Source organism: Bos indicus x Bos taurus, chromosome 18 (genome assembly GCF_003369695.1).
Source record: "Bos indicus x Bos taurus breed Angus x Brahman F1 hybrid chromosome 18, Bos_hybrid_MaternalHap_v2.0, whole genome shotgun sequence".
Lineage (NCBI taxonomy): Eukaryota > Metazoa > Chordata > Mammalia > Artiodactyla > Bovidae > Bos > Bos indicus x Bos taurus.
The window spans coordinates 13,630,100-13,643,764 of NC_040093.1; positions in this window are offsets into that span (position 1 = coordinate 13,630,100).

Below are 13,665 nucleotides of genomic sequence, written 5' to 3' on the forward strand. Positions count from 1 at the left end.
TTAGCTCTAAAGCTTTTGCACAGCAAAGAAAGCCATAGACTAGACAAAAAGACAATCCTCAGAATGGGGAGAAAATATTTGCAAGTGGAACAACTGACAAAGGATTAATCTTCAAAATATACAAGCAGTTCGTGCAGCTCAATATCAAAAAGACAAACAACCAATCAAAAAATGGGCAGAAACTACCTAAACAGACTTTTCTCCAAAGAAAACACACAGATGGCCAACAAACACATGAAAACATGTTCAACATCAGTCAGTATTAGAGAAGCTCAGCATCACTATTAGAGAAATGTAAACCAAAACTACAGCAAGGTATCAGCTCACACCGCTTGGAATGGCTGCCATCAAAAAATCTGCAAATAAGTGTTGGAGAGGATGTGGAGAAAAGGGAACCATCTTGCACTGTTGGTGGGACTGTAAACTGATAAAGCCACCATGGAGACTGGTATGCAGGTTCACTTAAAAATCAAACTACCATATGACCTAGCAAAACCACTACTGGGCATATACCCTGAGAAAACCGTAACTGAAAAAGACACACACCCCTGTTCATTGCAACACTATGGACATGGGAGCAATCTAACTGTCCATTGACAGATGACTGGATAAAGAAGTGGTGGTGCATATATGCAATGGAATATTACTCGGCCATAAAAAGGAATGAAATTGGGTCATTGGTAGTGATATAGATGAACCTAGAGTCTGTCATACAGAGTGAAGTCAGAAAAAACAAATATCATATATTAACGCATATATATGGAATCTAGAAAACTGGTACTGATGAACAACAAATATTAATAGTTACAGACCAGGAATAGAGACACAGATGTAGAGAACAGACATGCATACACAGCCAGGGAAGGAGATGGCGGGATGAACTGAGAGAGTAGCACTGATGTACATATACTACTGCGTGTAAAACTGATGGTGAGAGCTACTGTGGAGCACAGGGAGCTCCGCTCAGTGCTCTGTGACGACCTAGAGGGGTGGGAGGGAGGCTCAAGGGGGAGGAGATATATGTATACTTATAACTGATTCACATTCCTGTACAGCAGAAACCAACATGATATTGTCAAGCAATTATATTCCAATTAAAAATAAATGAAATGTATATGGAAAAACAAAGAAACAAATAGACAAGTTTTGATTTTAAAAGAGTAAACTGGAAGAAACACACTACCTGATATTGAGAGATACTCTAACGCTACAGTAAGCAAGAATGTTGCGATAGTGACTGGGCAGACACACAGATTAGCAGCAAACAGAAAGTTCAGAAATGTATGCATGTAAACCTGGCAAACTGAGAGGCAAAAGCGATTCAGTGGAGAAAGGACAATCTTTCAACAAATGATGTTTGAACAACTGATCTCCAGTGCGGAAAACGGATGAGCCTTAACCTAAACGTACACCTGATGCAAAAATTAGCAATGACTTACAAATCTGACTACAAAATTATAAAATTTAAAAAATAGTAAGAGGATATATGTATAACTGATTCACTTTGCTGTACACCTGAAACTAAAACACTAAATCCACATACTCCAATATTTTTTTTAAAAGGGGGGAAAATTTAAAAAAGAAAACATAAGAGAAAATCTCTGGGGTCTGAGACTAAGCAAAGAATTCTTAGATTTGACACCGCAAGTACACTCCATATAAAAACACATTCAGATTTCAGTTCTGTCGCTCAGTTGTGTCCGACTCTTTGTGACCCCATGAACCGCAGCTAAATCTTATCAAATTTTGAAACTTATGTAAAAGACAACATTAAGAGAATGAAACATTCAAGCAATGGGCAGGAAGAAAATATTTGCAAAAACATATTCAAAAAATATTCTCTCCATAATATATAAAGAACTTTCAAAACTCAACAATAAGAACTTTAAAACTCAACAGTAACCAACAACCCAATTGAAAATGGGCAAAAAGACATCAATGTACACTTCACCAAAGCAGATATAATGATGACAAATAAGCACATGAAAATATATACAGCATCATTAGCAGTTAAGGAAATTACAAGTTAAACCACAATTAGATTCCACTACACACCTTCCCTTGTGGCTCAGCTGGTAAAGAATCCACCTGCAATGTGGGAGACATGGGCTCGATCCCTGGCTGGGTTGGGAAGATCCCCTGGAGAAGGGAAAGGCTACCTGCTCCAGTATTCTGGCCTGGAGAATTCCATGGGCTGTACAGTCCGGGGTCACAAAGAGACAGACACGACTGAATGACTTTCACTTTCACACACCGATTAGAATGCCTTAAATAAAAAATAGGAGCGATATACAAGCAGCTCATGAAGCTCAATACCAGAAAAACAAAACAACCCTGTCAAAAAGTGGGCAGAAGACCAAAACAGGTGTTTCTCCAAAGAAGATATACAGATGGCTAACAAACACACAAAAAGATGCTCAATGTCACTCAGTATTAGAGAAATGCAAAACAAAATTACCACAAGGTTATCACTTCACACCCGTCGGAATAGCCATCATCAGAAGGTCTACAAATAATAAATGGTGGAGAGGCTGTGGAGAAAAGGGAACCCTCTTGTTGCACTGTTGGGGGAATGCAAATTGATACAGCCACTATGGAGAACAGTATGGCGATTCCTTAAAAAACTAGGAATAAAACTATCATATGACCCAGCAATCCCATTCCTGGGCATATACCCTGAGGAAACCATAACTGAAAAAGACACATGGACCCCAGTGTTCATTGCAGCACCATTTACAACAGCTAGGACATGAAAGCAACCTAAGTGTCCATTGACAGATGAATGGATAAGGAAGTTGTGGTACATGTACACAATGAAATACTACTCAGTCAAAAAGGAATGCATTTGAAAAAAAAAAAAAAAAAAAGGAATGCATTTGAGTCAGTTCTAATGAGGTGTATGAACCTAGAGCCTGCTACCCAGAGTGAAGTAAGTCAGAAAGAGAAAACAAATACTGTATGCTAAGGCATATATATCGGATATAGAAAGATGGTGCTGATGAACCCACTTTCAGGCCAGCAGTGGAGATGCAGACAAAGAGAACAGACTTGTAGACACAGTGGGGAATGACAGGGTAGGACGAATCGAGAGAGTAGTATGGAAACATACAAACCACCATATGTAAAATGGATAGTCGGTGGGGATTTGCTGTATGACTCTGTGACAACCTAGAGGGGTGGGGTGGGGTGGGGTGGAGTGGGAGGGAAGTACTAGAGGGAGGGGACATATGTACACCTACGGCTGATTGATGTTGATGTATGGCAGAAACCAACAACACCATAAAGCAATTATCCTCCAATTAAAAATAAATTTAAAAACAAAACAAAGATAGGAACAATGTCAAATTGTCACGAGGTCCCAGAACTGGAATTCTCATATATGACTGGGGAGGGGAGGAATGGAAAATGGTACAGACAAGAGGAGAAGGGGGCAACAGAGGATGAGTTGGTTGGATGGTATCACTGACTCAATGGACATGATTTTGAGCAAACTCAGGGTGAGAGTGAAGGACAGGGAAGCCTGGAGTGCTACAGTTCATGGGGTCTCAAAGAGTCAGACATGACTTTGCAACTGAACAACACTGGTGGAAATCAATTAGAAATGTTGCAACAAATTTAAAAATACTCTAGAATACTCTTCTCAGCAATCTTTCCTAGAGAAATGAAAACTTATGCTTATAGTAAAGGGCTTCCTTGGTGGCTCAAAGGGTAAAGAATCTGCCTGCAATGCAGTAGACCTGGGTTTGAATCCTGGATTTGGAAGATCCCCTGGAGAATGGAATGGCTACCCACTTCAGTATTCTTGCCTGGAGAATTCTATGGACAGAGGAGCCTGGTGGACTACAGTCCATGGGGTTGCAAAGAGTCCAGCACGACTGAAAACCTGTACATGAATATTTATACCTGCCTTATTCATAATTGTCAGTAACTGGAAATAACCCAAATGCCCTTCAAAGGGTGGATGGATAAATAAACTGCAGTATATCCGTACAATGAAATACCATTCAGCCATAAAAAGGAACTAACCATTGATATACACAACAACTCTGATGAATCTTAAGTTAAAATTAAGATTACTTTGGCCACCTGATACAAAGAACCGACTCATTGGAAAAGACTCTGATGCTGGGAAAACTGAAGGCAGGAGGAGAAGGGGACGACAGAGGATGAGATGGTTTGATGGCATCACTGACTCGACGGGCATGAGTTTGAGCAAGCTCCAGGAATTGGTGATGGACAGGGAAGCCTGGCATGCTGCAGTCCATGGGGTCGCAAAGAATCAGACACAACTGAGTGACTGAACTGAACTTAAAATTATTTATTTATTCATTTGACTGCACCGGGTCTTAGTTGCGGTATGTGGGACCCTCAGTTGCAACCTGTAAGATCTTTAGTTGCAGCATGTGAGGTCTAGTTCCCCCACCAGGGATGGAATCCGGGGTCCCAGCATTGTCTTAACCACTGGACCACTAGGGAAGTCCCTTAAAGGAATTATCTTAATTGAAAGAATCCAGTTACATAATGTTAAGCATTATATGGTTTCATTTAAATGGCATTCTCTAAAAGACAATACCATAGGGTTAGAGAGCATATCACTGGTTTTGAGGGTTTATCAATGAGGAGGAGCCATAAAGAGATAGCATAAGGAAGTTTTTTGGTGTGAAGATATCATTTTGTATTCTGAGTATGAGGCTTACACGCATCTATACATGTGTTAAAATTCACAGCATTTGGGAACTCTCTGGTCATCCAGTAGTTAAGACTCCATGCTTCCAGTGCAGGGTATGCAGGTTCGATCCCTGGTTATGGAACTAAGATTCCCACAAGCCATACAGAATGGCCAATAAATAGATAATTCAAAGAATTAAACACCAAAATATTCTTTATTATTATAAAGTCATTTTTATTATAAAGTAAAATAGTGATATTTTAAATAAACTTTGAAGAAATAGACTATCTGAAGCACAAATATTTTTGAAATTACATGTGTGGGGTGAAATGTATGATGATAGCACAAAGGACAGAAGGGAGAAGCTAGAAGCACATGGTTGTAATGATCTGACATCATTCTTTAAGCAACGCAGCATTATTTGAAAGATTATGACATTGTGGGGTCGCACAGAGTCAGACACGACTGAGGCGACTTAGCAGCAGCAGCAGCATGACATTGTGTGGGTTTCCAAGGTGGCGCTAGTGGTAAAGAATCTGCCTGCCAGTGCACAAGACACAAGGGACATGGGTTTGATCCCTGGATCAGGAAGATCCCCTGGAGCAGGAAATGGCAACCCGCTCTAGTATTCTTGTCTGGAAAATTCCACAGACAGAGGAGTCTGGTGGGCTACAGTCCATGAGATCACAAAAGAATTGGACATGACTTAGTGACGAAACAACAACAGACCTATTAGAATGGATCAAATTAATAAGGAAGGAAGTTCTACTCAGGATGCACAACTGGAACTCACATAAAATTTAACAGCACTTTGGAAAATTGTTTGATAGTTTATTATAAGAATGACTAAAATGTACCCTAAGACCCAGCAATCTTAATCCTTAGGCAGTGACCCAAAAGAAATGAAAACATGCTTTCAAAAACCTGTATGCAGTGTTTATAGCAGCTTTATTCATAAGTACCAACTGCTGAAAACAAACTGAAAGCTCCATCAGCTGGTTAATAGGTAAACAACTGTGACAGATTCATATCATAAATTTATATCCATGCCATAACACGAAATAGAATCTTAAGAGGAATGAACTGATTAATGAACTAATTAATTCTAATTGATAAACATTAAATTAACAATATTGATGAACCTCAACTCTATGTTAAATCAGTAAGTCATACATGAAAACATAATTAAGTTATATGACATTTCAATTGTATGATTCAATTCATGTGACATTATGAATCATAAAGTTGAGGTTTGTATTGAAAATAGTACAACTTACTGGGAGTGGGGGAAGTCTGGCTGTTTTTTTAAAAACCTTAATATACTATCTCTCCTGTGCCCCCTTAATATACTATCTTTCCTGATTACCCTCCTGGGTGTTGATGTAGGACAAATTAATCCATGGTAGTACTTATATAGAAATGTTTGGCCAAAATGGTAGAGTTAAGGACTTTGGAAAGTCCACTCTACATAAAAAAAAATGAAAAAAAAAGGGCAGATATGGAATTGACTTTTTCCCAGAACTCTGGAAGTTAACCAAAGACCTGCAGCAACCAACCCAGGTGGATTTAGTCAAGAAAAATTGCTGAATGTCAGTCAGGAGAGGAAGGTCTGTGGTTTTACTTTAGCTTAGGCCCACCTCCCACTCCCCAGCTCAGCAGTAGCCTTGGAAACTGAGACCCTGTTCTTCCTATCCTGGAGGAAGCAGAGCAGACCTAGAGCTCTTCCCAAGCCTCCTTCCCAAGGAGTTATTATTGGGCCAGTTGGTAGATTCCCTGGAAGGCCCACCCCATACAATGTTCGTGCACCATGGTGGCCCAAGGCAGTTCAGTTGGGGCCCATAATGAACTAATCACAAAGCTTAAAAGGGAAAGCTGAGGAGTGAGACGTCCTGTATGGGTTCCTGGTCAACCAAAATATAATGTGGGAGGCTGCAAATAAGAGTTTATCTGGGGTCTTAAGAATTGCAAATGAGGAGATGCAGGTTCAGGTAACCACACAAGTGTGTTCCAAAGAAGGCAGAGTCATGGACTTACAAAGACAAAAGGCTACGAAGGTTGTCAAAAGTTGCAACTAGAGATAATCATACTAAGTGAAGTTCAGAAAGAGAAGGACATACTGTATGGTATCACTCATATATCACTTATACGGAATCTAAAATATGACAAATTGAACCTATCTGTGAAACAGAACAGGAGAAAATATTGGCAAATCGTGTATCTGCTAGTATTTAGAACATACGCTGTACTATTACAACCCAATAATACAAAGTCAAATAACCCAGTTTTAAAATGAGAAGATTAGTTAGGAAAAGGCAGATCAAAACCACTTCATACCCACTCGGATCGCCAGAATGAAAAAATAAAAAAATCCACAAGCAATAAGTGTCAGGAAAGATGTGGAGAAATTGGAACCATCAAACATTGCTATTAGGATCGTAAAATGGTGCAACCACTTTGGAAAACAGTCTGGCAGTTTCCCAAACATTTGAACATAGAGTTACTAGATGACCCAGTAATTCCACTTCTAAAGAGAAATGTCCCAGACAAATGAAAACATATTCACACAAAAACATGTATAGAGGTTTACAGTAGCATTATATACAGCAGTCAGAAGGTGGAAACAATCCAAATGGATGAGTAGATCAACAAAATGTACTATATCATAAACAGAATATTATTCGGTCACAAAAAAGGACAGAGTAGTGATACATGTCACACATGGATAAACCTTGAAAACATTACACCATATCAAACTGAAAACATTACACCCTATCCAGCAAGTCAGTCACAAAAAGACTATATATTATAGGATCCATTTTCATGAGGGGTTTGGGGGTGTAGTAACTAAAGGGTACAGTGTTGCTTTTGAGGTGATGAAAATGCTCCAAGATTAACTGTGGTGATAGGTGCACATATCCGTGAATATATGAAAAACTACTGAATGTTACATTTTAAGTGGGTGTATTACACAGTATGTGAATTATAGCTCAATTAAGCAGTTATAAAAAGTAGGCAAAGACAGCACTCTTCAAAATCACTGTTTCTATTATTGCAAATATTATCACGAATGCCTATGTTTTCTTTTTTTAAATTATGAAAGTATGATAACACATTTACTTGGGAGATACAAGTAACTTGGAAAATACAGAACAAGGTTACATATAGTTCCACTATACATAACTCAGCAACCAAACAACAACCAAAAATACATTACAATTATTTAAGTGGATAAATTAAGATATTTGGTTAGTTTCAATAGCAAACACTCAAAAAATTAATAGAATGAATATACAGAGAACATAGTAGAGCTGAAAAGCACTACGAACTAATTCTACAGAATTAAAATTTTTACAATTTTCACACAACAGTAGGATACAAATTCTAGTCAAGTTTCCATAAACTAGGAGACACTGGAACATATCCAGGAACATAAAAACATGCAAAATTTTCATGGTTGAAAGGATGAATGCCTTTTTTTTTTTTTTAAAGAGTGCTGAAAACAACTGGCTTAGAGGAGAGATAAATTGGGAGTATGGGATTAAGAGAAGCACACTACCACATATAAAATAGATAAAGAGCAGTATTTTCTGTATAGTACATGGAACCATATTCAGTATCTTATAATAAACTATAACAGAGAAGAATTTTGAAAACAGAATACAGATATATAAATATATGTGTAACTGAGTCACTTTGCTATACATCTAAGACACAATATTGTAAGATCAACTTCAATAACAAGTAAATAAAATTCAAGTCAGAAAACTGGTTTGTAATGAAGTAGTAATGCAGAAATTTTAAAATTCACCTTTATACTATTATTTGGGAAACAAACGAGAACAAGCAAAAACTATAAATGAAATTGCACCATAAAAGGCAAATGCCTGGCACATCACAAGTACTAAATATTCGGTATCATGTTTCATACTTCCAGAAATCAGAAAAGACACGGCCACGCATTACAAAACAAGACATGAGAAAACAACTCACCTGGAACTTGGTTGTTTTCTCCTTCCTGTGGGGAAGGGCAGAGTCACGAGAAGACAGAGCTAGAAAAAGACATGATGAGAGAAAGCCTGTTTGGCATCTTTGTGAAAATTACAAGAAGGTGCCCCTCCTACAGAGCAGACGTGGCCCCACATGCCTTGGTGAGCCAAGTGTGGGCTGGGGTCCAGCTGCCACTAATTCACCTCGGCTGCGCACCATCACGGTCAGCAGCTGGTCCCCAGAGACTATCCTGGGAAACGTGGGTAGGGAGGCAATAGAATGTATTTTGGTGCTGGATCCAAAATGCCCGAGTTCAAGTCATGGCCAGGCTACTCACTGGTCAAGTAACTTGTGCTTACATTAATTCGCCATCTGCTAGTTGAGGACTCCAACAGAGCCTGCCTCTCAAGATAGTTGTGAGGATTCAACATGTGGGTAGGTGAAAAGCTGTTGTCACATTCATTCCCTTGGGGATCCTTCCTTTCCTGGCCACTAGCACAGAAGCTGATGCTATGCTGCATGGTAAAGCCATCTTTGTCAAAGAGCTTGTGAGACACCTGAACATCAGAATGTAATCTTGAAAAGTGTAAAATTCTGAGCGCTACTTATCTGTTGCCTAGTTATTTTATATTCATAATTAAAAAAGAAAGGAACCAGGCTTCCCTGGTGGCTCAGTGGTAAAGAACCAACCTGCAATGCAGGAGAAGTGGGTTCAATCCCTGAGTAGGAAAGATCCCCTAGAAGAAGGAAATGGCAACCCACTCCAGTATTCTTCCTCAGGAAATCCCAAGGACAGAGGAGCCTGGTGGGTTACAGTCCACAGAGTCGCAAAAGAGTCAGACACATCTGAGCGACTAAACAACAATAAAAAAGCCCAAATCATTGCTGGTCAATTTTCTTCGTGAAGCCAGTCTCTATTTCACTGTTTCTTTTAACTGCTTTTCGGGCCCCATCCCACAGTATGTGATGGAGTCTTAATTCCCTGACCAGGGAGTTAACCTGCACCCCCTGCATTGGAAGGCAGAGTCTCAACCACTGGGCCACCAGGGAAGTCCCTGTGAGTCTCTGTTTTAATAGTACTTGAGCAGCGATGACAAAAACCCAACCCATGTAGTCATTTTGGAGGTTCTGTGAGCCTCAGGGCCTGGCACATTAAATTCTCAACAACTAATGAGATGACCAACTAATGGGATGACCATTGCTCCAATTTAACAGATAGGAATGCTGAAGTTCAAAGAGACCAAGATACCCGGGTGTTACAGCTGGCAAGTGGCAGTGGTTGGGAATGAACCCAGGTTTTTTGTTTTTGGGATCTGTAAAAAACCTCTTATGGAAATTTAAAAACATATATGGGCTTCCCTAGTGGCTCAGTGGTAAAGAACCCACCTGCCAATGCAGGAGACGCTGGTATGATCCCTGGGTCAAGAAGATTCCCTGGAGAAGAAAATGTCAATTCACTCCAGTATTCTTGCCTGGAAAATTCCATGGACAGAGGAGCCTGGTGGACTACAGTCCATGGGGTCTCAGAGTGAGACACGACTGAGCAAATAAACTACAACTAAAGGGGTAGTTACTGAATCCACTTCTGACTCAAGAACCTGTGCTCTTCACCTCATTACCAGGCTGCTCTAAAGACAAGTACAGACGAGAAGCGGGGATTCTCGTGGAATCAGGAAAGGACAGTCCAGGAGTGGATTCGTTTCCTACGGCTGCTGTAGAAAATTAGTACAAACTCAGGGGCAAACAACACAAATGCATTCTCTTACAGTTCTGGAGGTTGGAAGTCGGAAGCGAGTAAGGCTAACATCAAGGTGCGTGCAGGGCTGGGTCTTCGTGGCGGCTCTGTGGAAAGCTCCGTCTCTCACCTCTTCCAGCTTGACGATGCGCGCGGTCCCTTCCGCCATCTTTAAAGCCAGGTGCCTGCTATTTTCTGACAGCCGGCCCGCCTCTTCTAAGACGCTCGTGATTACATTGGGCCCACCTGGATCATCCGAGCTCCTCTCCCCATCTCCAGACATTAATTACACCTGCAAAGTCCCTCTTGCCACATAAGGGAACATATGTACAGGTTCTTGGGGGTCAGGACATCTTTAGGGGACACGAACTCAGTCAACCACAAAGAGTAGAGGACAGACACACACAGAAAAGGGGAAAGCTCCTGCTGACATGCGATCATAACTTTGAGGTGTGTGTGTGTGGTTTCTGGAGCCATAACTTTGAGGGGGATGTGTGTGTGGGGGGGGCGGTTTCCTGGAGCCATAACTTTGAGGGGTGTGTGTGTGTGTGTGTTTGGCTGCACCACGCAGCAGGTGGGATCTTAGTTCCCTGACCAGGGATGGAACCTGCACCCCCTGCACTGGAAGGTGGTGCCTCAACCACTGGACCACCAGGTAAGTCCCTCTTTGAGGTTTTGATAGTGACTTGCTACCTCTCTGTGCTTCACCTGGGTAAAAAGAAGAAAATCATAACCTCCTCACTAGGTCTTCAGGAGGCATAACACAGTGACTATACATGAAACATGGATCTGTGGTAGGCACGTGGTAAACATTTAGACATGTTCCCTATTCTTGTTAGTACTCATGCTCAGTTGTGATCAACTCTATGTGACAGCATGGACTGTAACCCGCCGGCTCCTCTGTCCATGGGATTCCCCAGGCAAGAATACTGCAGTGGGTCACCATGCCTTCCTGCAGGGGATCTTCCCGACCCAGGGATTGAACCTGCACCACCGGCATCTCCTGCATTGTCAGGTGGATTCTTTACCACTGAGCTATCGGGGAGGCCTATTCTTGTTAGTGTCTATCCTTACTTGAAGGAGCATCCCGTTCCAATTCCTGATTTCCTCTCTCTGCCTCCAGGATCATCAGATGGCTTCTGCCTTGTATCTGGGGGCCACACAGAGATCTGGCAATTCTGGATGTTTAATTGGAAAAACTCATTGGACCAAATAAGGGTCAGTTCTGTCTGTACAACCCAGATAATCATGATGGTGTGATCACTCACCTAGAGCCAGACATCCTGGAATGTGAAGTCAAGTGGGCCTTAGAAAGCATCACTAGGAACAAAGCTAGTGGAGGTGATGGAATTCCAGTTGAGCTATTTCAAATCCTGAAAGATGATGCTGTGAAAGTGCTGCACTCAATATGCCAGCAAATTTGGAAAACTCAGCAGTGGCCACAGGACTGGAAAAGGTCAGTTTTCATTCCAATCCCAAAGAAAGGCAATGCCAAAGAATGCTCAAACTACCGCACAATTGCCCTCATCTCACATGCTAGTAAAGTAATGCTCAAAATTCTCCAAGCCAGGATTCAGCAGTACGTGAACCGTGAACTTCCAGATGTTCAAGCTGGCTTTAGAAAAGGCAGAGGAACCAGAGATCAAATTGCCAACATCCGCTGGATCATGGAAAAAGCGACAGAGTTCCAGAAAAACATGTCTGCTTTATTGACTATGCCAAAGCCTTTGACTGTGTGGATCACAATAAACTGTGGAAAATTCTGAAAGAGATGGGAATACCAGACCACCTGACCTGCCTCTTGAGAAACCTGTATGCAGGTCAGAAAGCAACAGTTAGAACTGGACATGGAACAACATACTGGTTCCAAATAGGAAAAGGAGTACATCAAGGCTGTATATTGTCACCCTGCTTATTTAACTTATATGCAGAGTACATCATGAGAAGTGCTGGGCTGGAGGAAGCACAAGCTGGAATCAAGATTGCCGGGAGAAATATCAATCACCTCAGATATGCAGATGACACCACCCTTATGGCAGAAAGTGAAGAGGAACTCAAAAGCCTCTTGATGAAAGTGAAAGTGGAGAGTGAAAAAGTTGGCTTAAAGCTCCACATTCAGAAAACTAAGATCATGGCATCTGGTCCCATCACTTCATGGGAATTAAATGGGGAAACAGTGTTAGTTTATTTTGGGGGGGCTCCAAAATCACTGCAGATGGTGACTGCAGCCATGAAATTAAAAGACGCTTACTCCTTGGAAGGAAAGTTATGACTAACCAAGATAGCATATTGAAAAGTAGAGATTTTACTTTGCTAACAAAGGTCCGTCTAGTCAAGGCTATGGTTTTTCCACTGGTCATGTATGGATGTGAGAGTTGGACTGTGAAGAAAGCTGAGTGCCAAAGAATTATTGCTTTTGAACTGTGGTGCTGGAGAAGACTCTTGAGAGTCCCTTGGACTGCAAGGCGATCCAACCAGTCCAACCTAAAAAGAGATCAGTCCTGGGTGTTCATTTGAAGGACTGATGCTGAAGCTGAAACTCCAATACTTTGGCCACCTGATGCGAAGAGATGACTCATTGGAAAAGACCCTGATGCTGGGAGGGATTGGGGACAGGAGGAGAAGGGGACAACAGAGGATGAGATGGCTGGATGGCATCACTGACTCGATGGACATGAGTTTGAGTGAACTCTGGGAGTTGGTGATGGACAGGGAGGCCTGACTTGCTGCGATTCATGGGGTTGCAGAGTCGGACACGACTGAGCGACTGAATTGAACTGTTTGTGCTGTTTTGTCACAGTTTAGGGTCCCTCTAGAGGGGTTTCCTGGGCTTCTCTGGTGGCTCAGATGGTAAAGAAATCTGTGAGCAATGCAGGACACTTGGGTTCAATCCCTAGTCTGGAAAGATCCCACATGCCAAAGAGCAACTAAGCCCATATGTCACAACTATTGAGGCTGTGCTCTAGAGCCCGTGCTCTGCAAACAAGAGAAGCCACTACAGTGAGAAGCCCAAGCACCACAGCTAGAGAGTAGCCCCCACCCAACAACTGGAGAAAGCCCGCCCAACAACAAAGAGCCAGCCCAGCCAAAAATAAGTAAATAAAATAAAATTTTTTAAAAAGAGAGAGAAAGCTCTTGAGAGCCTAACTTGGTGCTGCAGGCTGCCGTTGGCTTGCCTGACCACCATTCCCTCAACTCTGCCAAAAGTGTGTATGCCTCTTATTGCTTGCATTAAAAGCATGTGTGCCTGCAGAAACTAACACAACGTTGCAAG